The following is an 11,077-nucleotide window of genomic DNA, read 5'->3' on the forward strand; positions in this document are numbered from 1 at the left end:
AGGATTGACAGATGTCACTTATTGACTATTATCAAAATAAGTCTTGATAATTTTGACATTATCTATATACTGATATTTTAATGGCTGTGGGTAACAATGGAAAGGGGTTTAGTGTAAATATGCTATTGAGTAGAACTAATGTGATTGCCACTCTCTCCTTTGGTCCATAAAATTATCTATAATAGTTGGAAATAAAAATTACTATACCATTTATACCTCACAGTTTTATGACTATCATTTTTATATTTTTATATGATTTTATATATTTTACATTTTTTTTTTTCTATTTGACTGACCTTTAGTATAATTGTCTCCCTTTTGACATTGACTTCATAAAAAGGGATCATTCAATTACTTTTTATGGCCTCTCATTAGCCCAAATTGTTTTGTGGAAAATACGTATCTTGTTCTGTGCTCCTAACAGAATAATGTAATAACAAAACAGCTGGTGCAGAACAAGAAGTATAATTTCACTATCACATGTTTGTATTGTTGTGAACTGGACTCAAGCCAGGAACACTGCCCCAAGTGCGGAAAAGATAGGACTGTTATTGTCATAAATCACTTTGTAGTTTATGGAGCCAGTGAGACAGCTAGCTAAGTAGTTATTGGTTGGTCATGGGGGCATCTGCCATCCACGCTGGTCCCATAGTACTGGTCTACCTTGGGCTGGGTCACTGGGCGACCCGTATTTTTTTCCCTTAAAAGTATTCCTAAAATGCTGCTGAGCCGAGTCTCGCCCCTTGAGCTAATATTTTCCAGCCAGCCCCTGCAGCTAAGGATGTCTTGTTGGCGAGTTGAGGGAGTCTTTAGCATTCATAATAAATCTATCCGTTTAGCCCATAAATTCCACTCACCCCAGTGTTAGATGCACACAGTATCCTACTTATGCTGCTCTGCCTTGTGGGAGGAGAGAACTGTACAGAAAGTTTTTATAGTATTACACATACCCTTCATTTCCCAATTATCAGCAAATGCAAAAGGGGGTGTTTATCTTAAATCCCTGGGCGCTCAGTGCGAGAGTGTCATAGGAAAAATAAAATACTGTATGAGTGACATTATTGCACTCATTCAGGGCCCATTTATGTTCGGACATATGTCCAGTTGAGTAGCGTATCTGGCGTGAAATTGCTCTGTGCATGCTCAGAAATGGACCTTATGCCAATGAACACAATTGCATGCAATTCATGTCCAAATGCAAATGACACTTACGACTGCCTACGACTTAAGAGGCACAATTGGGGAGGGAAGGGGTAGGCCATGTACAGTAAGCGTGTGCCGAGGGTATTCCAACAGGGATGAGGCAGATTCAAGTCCTTGGATTCTGAAACTGACAACTTTTAAGTAATAGTAGTGGTGCCCATCCAGAATTAAATAATAGAGAAGTAAATATGCAAATATCATCATCAACATTTATTTATATAGCGCCAGCAAATTCCGTAGCACTAATGGTGCTACTAAAGTATTTGAGTTCTATAAAATTGAAGTATATGGATATTTTAAATATGTGCTTTATCTATTAAACTGCATTGTACTGTACTGAACTCCATTGCATGTTAACAAACCCCAGCTGTGCCCTCACCATTTTGCCTAAAGTGTGAAACATTTCCGTGTGTTCTGGTGGGACAACCTCTCTTTTGTATTACATCCAGGCATCTTCCAGTGTGTTCCCCGGTAGAGACAAAATCCCAGGTTCTCACACAACCGTACTTGAGAAAATTGATTTTTTACTAAAAACAATCATTTATTGTCAATTTCTCAGGTATATAAAAACTGTATTATCAATCTGCAACTAACTGCAGTAAAATATAGTTTAAAACAAGCAACATTAGCAGTACACCACTGTGTAAGTCTATATAAAGTTAGATAACTAAATTAGTCAGAGCTAATGACAAAGGACGTTCTAAATAATAATCCCACATAGAAGGCCCGATTTAAAACGGAACGCAAGCATAAGCGTAACTTGCTTTTGAAAAAGTTGTACGCAAGTGTATATGTATGTATGCTGTATTGAAGATTCGTCCATGTCTGAATGAGTAGCAGATCCATCGCTTGACAACAGACACACCTGTCACTTATTTCCGACTTTTGAACATGTACAAAACCTTTGAATTTATAAGTTACAAATACACTTGCCTTTACATTGCCTTCGTTGCATTACCTCATCCCTTCCCCATCACTTCTCTTCAGGTGATAGGAGTTGTAACTACCAAAAAGTCGCAGGTCTTAATAGCCCCAATTGCGTAGTTCACTTTTTGAGTATGCGCAGTATGAAGAAACGCAAAGACGGACGGATGCCTCACTTTCAATCAGGGCCAGAGTGTTTAACCAACCATAATGACCAGTCAGGAACTCTGCAAGACTTAGGAGGCAACAGTCCCTAACAACAAGTTCCAGGTGTTAGTTAAATATGATTTAAAAAAACAGGGTAGTAAACCTTCTCCTTGATGTATTAACTATTGAGCCAAAGCCACAATCAGTAACTCTGTAGTGCTTATGAGGTAATAGTCCCCAACAACAATGTATCCCAATGAGTCCCTTGTGTTAATGGCATTAGACAACACTGAAATTATCCAACAGCTGTGTAAATGTTAGAACCAGTAATTAGATGTTCATAGTGTTAGTGTGGTATTAGCGCTTCTTCTAGTGGTAATCCCTGCTGCTTATAACAACTCTGTGTACAACACAGTAGAAACTCCAAAACATATATATAAGCGCATAGGCCACGCCATACAGTGTAATAGGGTATGAATTAAAACAATGGTGTCTTTTGCACTCCTCACATATAAAATAAATGCATGCTGCAAGGAAACATGTTTATACTCTTTTTTTAACAAGTAAAAATTTTATTGGTTTTATAGATTTTTCAAGAGGGTACAGAAAGGAAAAAAGGGAGGGGTACATAAAGGGAATGGAACACAATAACCCTGAAGCATACAAAATCAAAGCAGTATAATTTACCATACATGGTGCACCCATTTGATTGCTTACAAACAGTCTCTCATTCACCTGTATCTGTATTATTAGTGGGCAAGGGTAGGGAACGTGACGGTGCTCCTTCCCCATCTGTAACATAGACATGCCAGGCTCTCCATTTAATCAGTGGGGATGATGTTGACGTAGAGTATAAGACACCTAGGGTTTCCATTTCAAAGTTAAAATTTAATTTAGAGATCACCTTGGCCAGGGGTGGGGGCGAGATTGCTTCCACGCCTGGGCGATAGCTGCTCTGGTTGCTATCAACACCTGGCCTGTTACATATCTATCCCAACGTGGAAGAGCCGGAGGATAGTGTTGTAATAGAGCCAACTCTGGCGTGGGGGAGATCGAGTGACCTAGGATTGAGTTGATCAATTGGAAGACCTTGTTCCACAACGGACGCATAACAGGACATGACCAGAATATATGAAGAATGTTACCACGTTCTGAACAATTGCGCCAGCATAATGGGGACAGGGAGGGACAAATTTTATGAAGTTTGTCTGGAGTGGCATACGTTCTATTCAGTAATTTTACCAGCATCTCTGTGTGGTTAAGGCACTTAGACATTTTGAAAGAGTTAACAAAGATATGTTCCCAGTCTTCTTCTGACAATTCTAGCTGGAGGTCTGCTTCCTAATGGATCTGAGGTTTAGACTTAGGTGGAGTGTTTTGGCACAGTAGGGTGTTATACCAGAGGGTAATACTGGCTTTACTGTTACCTTTAGTTAATGAAGAGTAATATCTGGCCGGGGGAGGTCCTATTGTCACATTTCTTAAAGGCGGAGAGGTTAGTAATTGCCTAATTTGAAGGTATTTGTAAAAATCACCTTTGGGCAGCGAATACAGGGCACTAAGCTCTGAGTAGGTGAGAAGCTCGCCCGAGTCCAACAAGTGACCTAGGTTCTGAATACCCCTACTGATCCAGCCAGTGAGATTTAATCTGCTATTTGTCTGGCGACCCCCTGTAGCGACACACCCGTTGTGGAGCGTCCAAGTCCCTCAGTGTCCCGGCATAGACGATCCCACGCAGTCAAGGTGTCTCTAATAAGGGTCGGCAAGGTCTCTACGGGAGGACTCCATTGCCCCGGTACCCATAAAAGGTCTGTCAGAGGAAGTTCTGAGTTACACGCTATTTTCAAATCTACCCAGGGTTTCTCACCCCTTGGGAGGTACCAATCTCGCACTTGGGACAGAATGCAGGCCTCATGATATTTTGTCAAGTGGGGAAGGGTCAGTCCCCCCTGTCATTTCCCTCTAGTCATTCGCTGCATAGCAATACGTGGGGGCTTAGCCTTCCATATATATGTTTTCATCAGAGAGGTCAATTTGGCTAGCAATTTAGGAAGTAACATCATTTTAAACGCTGAGATCCTGCCTAACCAAGAGATCTCAAAGCACATGACCCTATAAGCTTCAATAGTTGTTGGTGCAGTAAAGAAAAATTATACTCTACAATTGAATCTAAGTGAGGAGTTATTTGAATCCCAAGATAAGTAAGTCCAGTAGTTTTCCAAGAGTAGATACATTTGTCTTTTAAGGCCTGTAATCTGGTCGATGGGATATTTATAGGGAGTACTTCTGTCTTTGAGGTATTCAATTTATAAAGTGAAGCTCTACCGAACTGGAACAGAAGATCATGAATCGCTGGCAGTGAGGTCTCCAGGTTAGTCACAGAGAATAGGCACACTTTATGGGATGTCCCTCTCACTTCTAGTCCCGTACACCTTTGATCGAGTCTTATTCGTGCCGCCAGGGGTTCTATAGCCATCAAATAGATAATGGGGGACATGGGGCAGCCCTGTCGGGTTCCGTTAGTAATTGGAAAATTTAGAGAAAGAAACCCACCACTATACACCCCAAGCGGATGGGTTCGAATATAGGGATAATATGGGGTTCAAAATGTTACCGGCAAATCCAAAGGAGTGAGAACTTGAGTCATATAGGACCAATGTAACCTATCGAACGCCTTTTCGGCATCTAAGGATAGCAACAGCATGTTATCATTTTTCTTATGGCATTGTTCTATTAAGTGAAGGATACGTCGCGAATTGTCAGAGGACTGTCTACCAGACACAAAGCCCACCTGATCCGGGTGGATCAATTTCGGAATGATAGGAGAGAGTCTATTCGCAATAAGTTTAGCAAATAATTTCACATCGGTATTTAAGAGGGCTATGGGGCGATAGTTCCTGCAATCCATAGGATTCTTCCCCGGCTTGGGGATAACCACAATATGGGATTCTAGCATCTCGGTTGGGAAGGAGCCAGAATGGGTTCCGGCCTCGTACAGTTGGAGAAGGATAGGTGACAGTACATCTTGGAATGTGGTAAAAAATTAATTACTATACCCATCAGGGCCAGGAGCTTTATTGTTAGGGAGTTGTTTAATGACCCTATCTAATTCATCTAAAAACCAGGGGGCATTCAATTCCTCCCTAAGAGAGGGGGATATGACTGGAAGGGGGAGATTTTCCAAAAAGGTGGCAATGTCGTGTTCTGTTGGCTGGTAAGTAGAGGGGTCAGTGCGCAAATTATATAGTCCTGTGTAAAAAGCCGCAAAGGAGTCTGCCATAGCTTTGGGGTTGGTAACCTTAGTGCCCTTGGGGGTTGTGATGGCTCTAATACGATTTCGGGCCTGCAGTCCCCTGAGTTTACGGGCTAGTAAGCTACCTGCTCTATTTCCTGCTACATAGTATTTTTGACGTAATTTAGAAAGTGCCATTTGGGTTCGCACCATAAGTAATTTCTGCAAATCAGCTTTGACCCGTGATCTTTCGAGATTCAGTGTTTTAGACGGGTGTGTTTTGTTCTGGGTGTCTAAGAGTTTAAGCTTCGCTTCCAGTTCAGTTTGTAAGTGCATATTCGCCTTATGTAATCTTGAGGCTATCTGGATAATCTTACCCCGAACTACCGCCTTAAGGGCGCGCCAGTATGTAAAAACCGAAGTGTCGGCTGGGTCATTGGTCTGTGTAAAGGAGTGAATGGCATCTGTTATCTCTAGTTTTGCCTCCACTGAAAGTAGCAAGTGTTCTGGCAAACGCCATGGACGTAACGTAAAGGGTGCTCTGTTAGATTTCCATGACCATATCACAGGGGCATGGTCAGACCATGACATGGGGAGAATCTGTGTTTTATGGGTATTTTGTAAAGACCATATTTCCGAAAGGATGAGATCAATTTTAGAGTAGGTGTTGTGTACTGCGGAAAAGTAAGTGTAGTCTTTATCCTTAGGGTTTGCCGTTCTCCAGACATCGTATAGTCCAAATTCGGCCAAAAGTTTACTAAGGGCCATGTCAGGGGTGGTAGGAGAGTGCGGCTGTTTAGATCCTGGTTTAAGGGATCTATCTAATTTAGAATCTTTTACTAGGTTAAAGTCCCCCATTATCACCAGGCTGCCTCTTTTAACCTTTTCGATCAGGGATAAGGTAGTTTTCAAAATTGGGGCTCCCTGGAGTTAGGGACGTAAAGTGACACTAGGGTTATCCATTTCCCATCCAGTTGGCCTATAACTATCAGGTACCTACCCATCTTATCCGCCACTGTTGTAGAAAGTTTAAAGGGACATTTAGAGCTAAATAAAATGGCAACTCCGCATTTTTTGTGGGGCCCATTCGCAGTATAACATATGGGGAAACGTTGATCTTTAAAGGTGGGAGGGGTTTTGGCTGCGAAATGTGTTTCCTGTATTGCTATAATGTCAGCTTTAAATTTATAGAATGAGGTCAGCGCTAGTCTCCGTTTGACAGGAGAGTTAAGCCCTTTAGCGTTCTGTGACAGAAATGTAACCATCAATCAGGGGAGGGATTGGATGTAGTATTATTAGGAAGTCGCATGGGAGGCTCCAGCCGAGGCTGACCTGGCTATGTAGTGGGGTCACTATAAGTATTGTCAGGTGTCGTGTTCCAAAAGGGAAGGGTGGGGGCAAAAGAGGAGGGGGGGTTATATATCCCCTCTGAGGGTGGGGAAACAAAAATAATCCTAAATATAGGATTAACATTTTTGACGGAGAGGGGAAATACCGGCAAAATTACAAACTTGGGGTGCGCGGCCTAGGCCAACCGACACCACCACCCGCATGTATATCCTAAACATTAACATGTCTAAAATCAAGTAAATAAACAGGAGCATATATCAATTATTCATTCACAGACTATGCATAACATAGCAAACAAACAAAAAATATTTGTAAACCCCCTAGTCAAGAGGAGATAACCCGTAGTAGATTATCAATAGAGAGGTTATTTATATAAGAACTTATCAAAAATATCTATTCTCCTCTCCCACAGCATAGGGAGAAGCAATTATCTATCAGCAGTTGTAAGACAATAAAGAAATTAACTCTACATTCAATTATAACTTTCTCTAGCAGCCCTATAAAAAGAGTACATAATACGTGTGAGAGTAGTAACAGATGAAATAGGACCTTCTCTGGAGCGTGGGTCATTACCGGATCGTCTCTTCATCAGAGATCAGCCTTTAAAGTCCATGAGGCCAACGGTTCAGTGTGTTGGTCTAGAGGTGCAGACCTGATGACAAAGACACTACCCAGAACAAATACAGATAGCAATGTAGGAGTAATCTGAAAAACTAAAAACAAACAAAAACTCAAACTGCAACTAACATAACTCCTCAATGCTTTTAAGAAGGATCTGAAGATGCTCGTCCAAGTCTTTAGAATCTGTAGACAATCTTTAAAGGCGCTCTTTCAGGGCCTTAAGTTATGTAGAAGATCTCTATGCATGAATATGGATCACCTTTTCCATCGGACCCTCCTTTATCAACTCTGAAATATAGAACTAGAAGATAAAGAGAGCTTAGTTCATAGTGGGAATCCGACTCTCAGCTGCCTCCAACATTTGGATAAGAAGACATTCTTGGGTCTTGACCCAAAAGAGAGGGAGCTCAGGTCGAGCTCAAGCTAGGGGGCCCATCACGAATCGGGGATTCCCTTCGACCTGCTTCCCCCTGAGTAGACCAGTCATTAGAAATATGGGCTCTGACCTTAGGGGCAGGCTGGGATATCGGAAGGTTCCAAGACGCCAAGAGCTTTGTCCCTTCTTCAACTGAGTTTATGATATGCTGAGCGTTGTGTCTGTGGATGAGTAAATTCACTGGGAATCCCCATCTATAAGAAATATCATTACTTCTTAGGGTTCTTGTGACTGCTTGAAAAGCTCTTCGCTTCGTCACCGTGTGTTGGGAAAAATCAGGAAACACTTGAATGTCTTGAAGGAGATCCGTACCCTCTGCTTCCTTAGCTGCCCGCAGGATACCTTCCTTAATATGAAAGAAATGAACGCATAATAAGGTATCTCTGGGAACGGTTACCGGTGTCCTCTAATTTTTAGACAGACGGTGTATTCGATCGATGAGTAAGTCTTGTGTGGAAGCAGAAGGTAGGAGTTTCTGGAAGAGGTTGGTTGCAAAGGTTGCCAAATCTGCGTTTGAAATCCGATCTGGTATTCCCCGGATTTTGAGGTTATTACGACGCGAACTGTCCTCCATATCTGCCAACTTATCTCTCAGGGTGGTAACCACTGATTCCAGTTGTTCATGAGATGTAATAAGATCGTTGTGTGAAGAAACCAGTTCTTCCAATTGGTTCTCAAGGTGAACTGTCCTGGAGCCCAGTGCCGCCAACCTCTGCTTGGATGGCTTTCATGGAGGATCTCAGCTCCGTTGATAAGTCAGCTTTCAGAGTGGTTAACAACGCTTACATTGACTTAAAGGAGCATCCGGATCAATCATGTGAGTGGAAACACCAGGAGGTGAGGTAGTGTCAAGCTGTTCAGGATCGTCTCCCAGCCCACTCTCCGTTTCCCGAGGAGGGGACACAACTCATTGCTTATTTTGCTTAAAGAAGGGGAGTTGTGGGGCAGCACTGGACGGGTTGAGTTTCTTAATCTTTTTGGGAGCCATTTGAGTGGATTGTCTGGTTTCCCTGATATATGAGAATAACTGGCAGATGGGCCAGCTTTATTTAAGTAGTGTAAGAGTGAAGTAGAGTGAAATATGTAAACGGTGGTCTGCAGTACACCCATAACTTGAAATTTGATCCCATACATTAGTCGTGCTCGGTCGAACAGGATATGACACACTCGGATTAGATCACAAAGCTTATAGCAAATACAGTAGAGGTGGTGGTGGTAATGAGATACGGATGTTTCCACTGACCTGATGACCGAATCAGGACCAGGCTAACAGGATGTTATTGATGATGTGGCCGAGTAAAGGAAAGTGGTCGGCCTCAGCTCCAATGCACCCCACCCTCACCGGATGTGGATCTCCAGGGGCACTGCAACTATCAGACCCCGATGCTTCAGGCCGGAACTAGGCCCCTCCTCTCCGCCAAATATGAGCCTGCAGCCGCGCCAATGGGACCCTTCACCGGGAATGACGTCCTCCTAGCCCTCCAGGTAATTCCCCAAGATGAGGAGCAGGGTAGATGGCACCGCTATCGGGGGGAGGCAGTGTATCAGCTCGGCCGGGACTCGCTGTAGGCAGACAGATGGAGCGTGTAGCTTCCGGGTCCCCGGTAATGGAGCACAGAGGGAGCGTGGAGGGTATTCGTGAGGTGGCAGGGAGCGGAAGCCGCGCCAGTCAGGCCTGTGTCACCCAAGTCCGGGTGTTATGCAGCCGGAAGTCACAGCCACGGGTGCCCTGCAGCCGCCCAGATGTAATGAGGGAACGCTAGCCCCGTTTTGAACAACCTATGAGGTTTTTATGCTCTATTTTTAGACCGCTTCTCGGAGCTCCTGGAAAGCGCGTCTATACAGAATGGCGGCCAAGCCACGCCCCCGTTTATACTCTTTTGTATGATTGATATAATAGTGGTCAGCAATCTTAGAACTGATGATTCTTACCCTATTCTTTCCCTGTTGTGCTGTTCCAAATAACATTCGGGACTCCTCCTTGTCAAATGTGTTCAAATGATGAATGGTCCCATGGTTAGGATGTTCGCTGGTGCTCTCTTGTTGCGGCTTTTGGAGCACAGATGGAATACAGATGACTTCCGGTGACACAATGGAAGAATAGCAGAAAAAGGATCAGCGAGATGCAAATGATTACAACTTGGACTATAGGAATTAGAAAAATGGACCTAAACATGATAGGCAAATAGAGAGTAAATCTTATTCAAAGAATAATTCAAATTAAAAAGTAAAAGTGGAGTAAAGGAAAAAACACAAAGAACCACTAATAAAAGAATTTCCATATATCACCACTATGGAGTATAATAAACAATTATTAAAACACCTGGAAGAGGTTCTATATATGAGAATATTGTCAAAAAAGGAATTTGATTATATTTATACCACAGACCAAAAATAATAGTCTTTTATCAACATCCCAAGATCCGGAAAAAACATAAACAATACCCCAGACTGTCCAATAATATCTGGAATAAACTCAATTCCTTAGAAAAAAGGAAAAGTTATTCTAACGCACCCACTGTGGGATAATTACCCAATCAATATAGTAATGAGAGGAAATGTTTTCCCTACATTTTCCCTTATATCTGGGGTGCAACCTTAAACACAAAAATGAAATAAAGCAAGGAAAGATGCAGGAGTTAGTTTAACAAGGTGCACAAAGTATTACTACATTATTATTGTAGTCACATGTACCATCCACTTAAAATATAACTTTTATTTATAAGTCTAAAAGGAACCAGCAAAGTATAAAATGATATCAAGCTAATAAAAACAAAATGTATAAATAAAATGACTGGGTGCATTTAATGCTTTCTCCTATATTGGCAAGATAAGGGTTACTTATAGGCTTTGAATAAGTGGTCAGCATGCAAATTAATATACTGAATCAATGTTCAATTGTCTGCCTCTTATATAGCCATAAATGAATATGCCCCTGAGAATAGTAGGAAAAAGGTCTAAATATAATAGTATAGCTATTCCCTGATAATATAGCTAGATTCGTGAGGTCTTATATTATAATCATGAAAAGTCTGAAGAGGTAATCAGCTGTCTACCTTCTAAGTGCTCATTACTAACTAAAGTATAGTAAAGCTAGTGGTCACGCAAGCAGTCCTTTCTACAGTGGCTGTTTCAGCTCAAGTATGCTGTATATAGAATCCGTG

This window comes from Mixophyes fleayi, chromosome 6 (genome assembly GCF_038048845.1).
Source record: "Mixophyes fleayi isolate aMixFle1 chromosome 6, aMixFle1.hap1, whole genome shotgun sequence".
NCBI lineage: Eukaryota > Metazoa > Chordata > Amphibia > Anura > Limnodynastidae > Mixophyes > Mixophyes fleayi.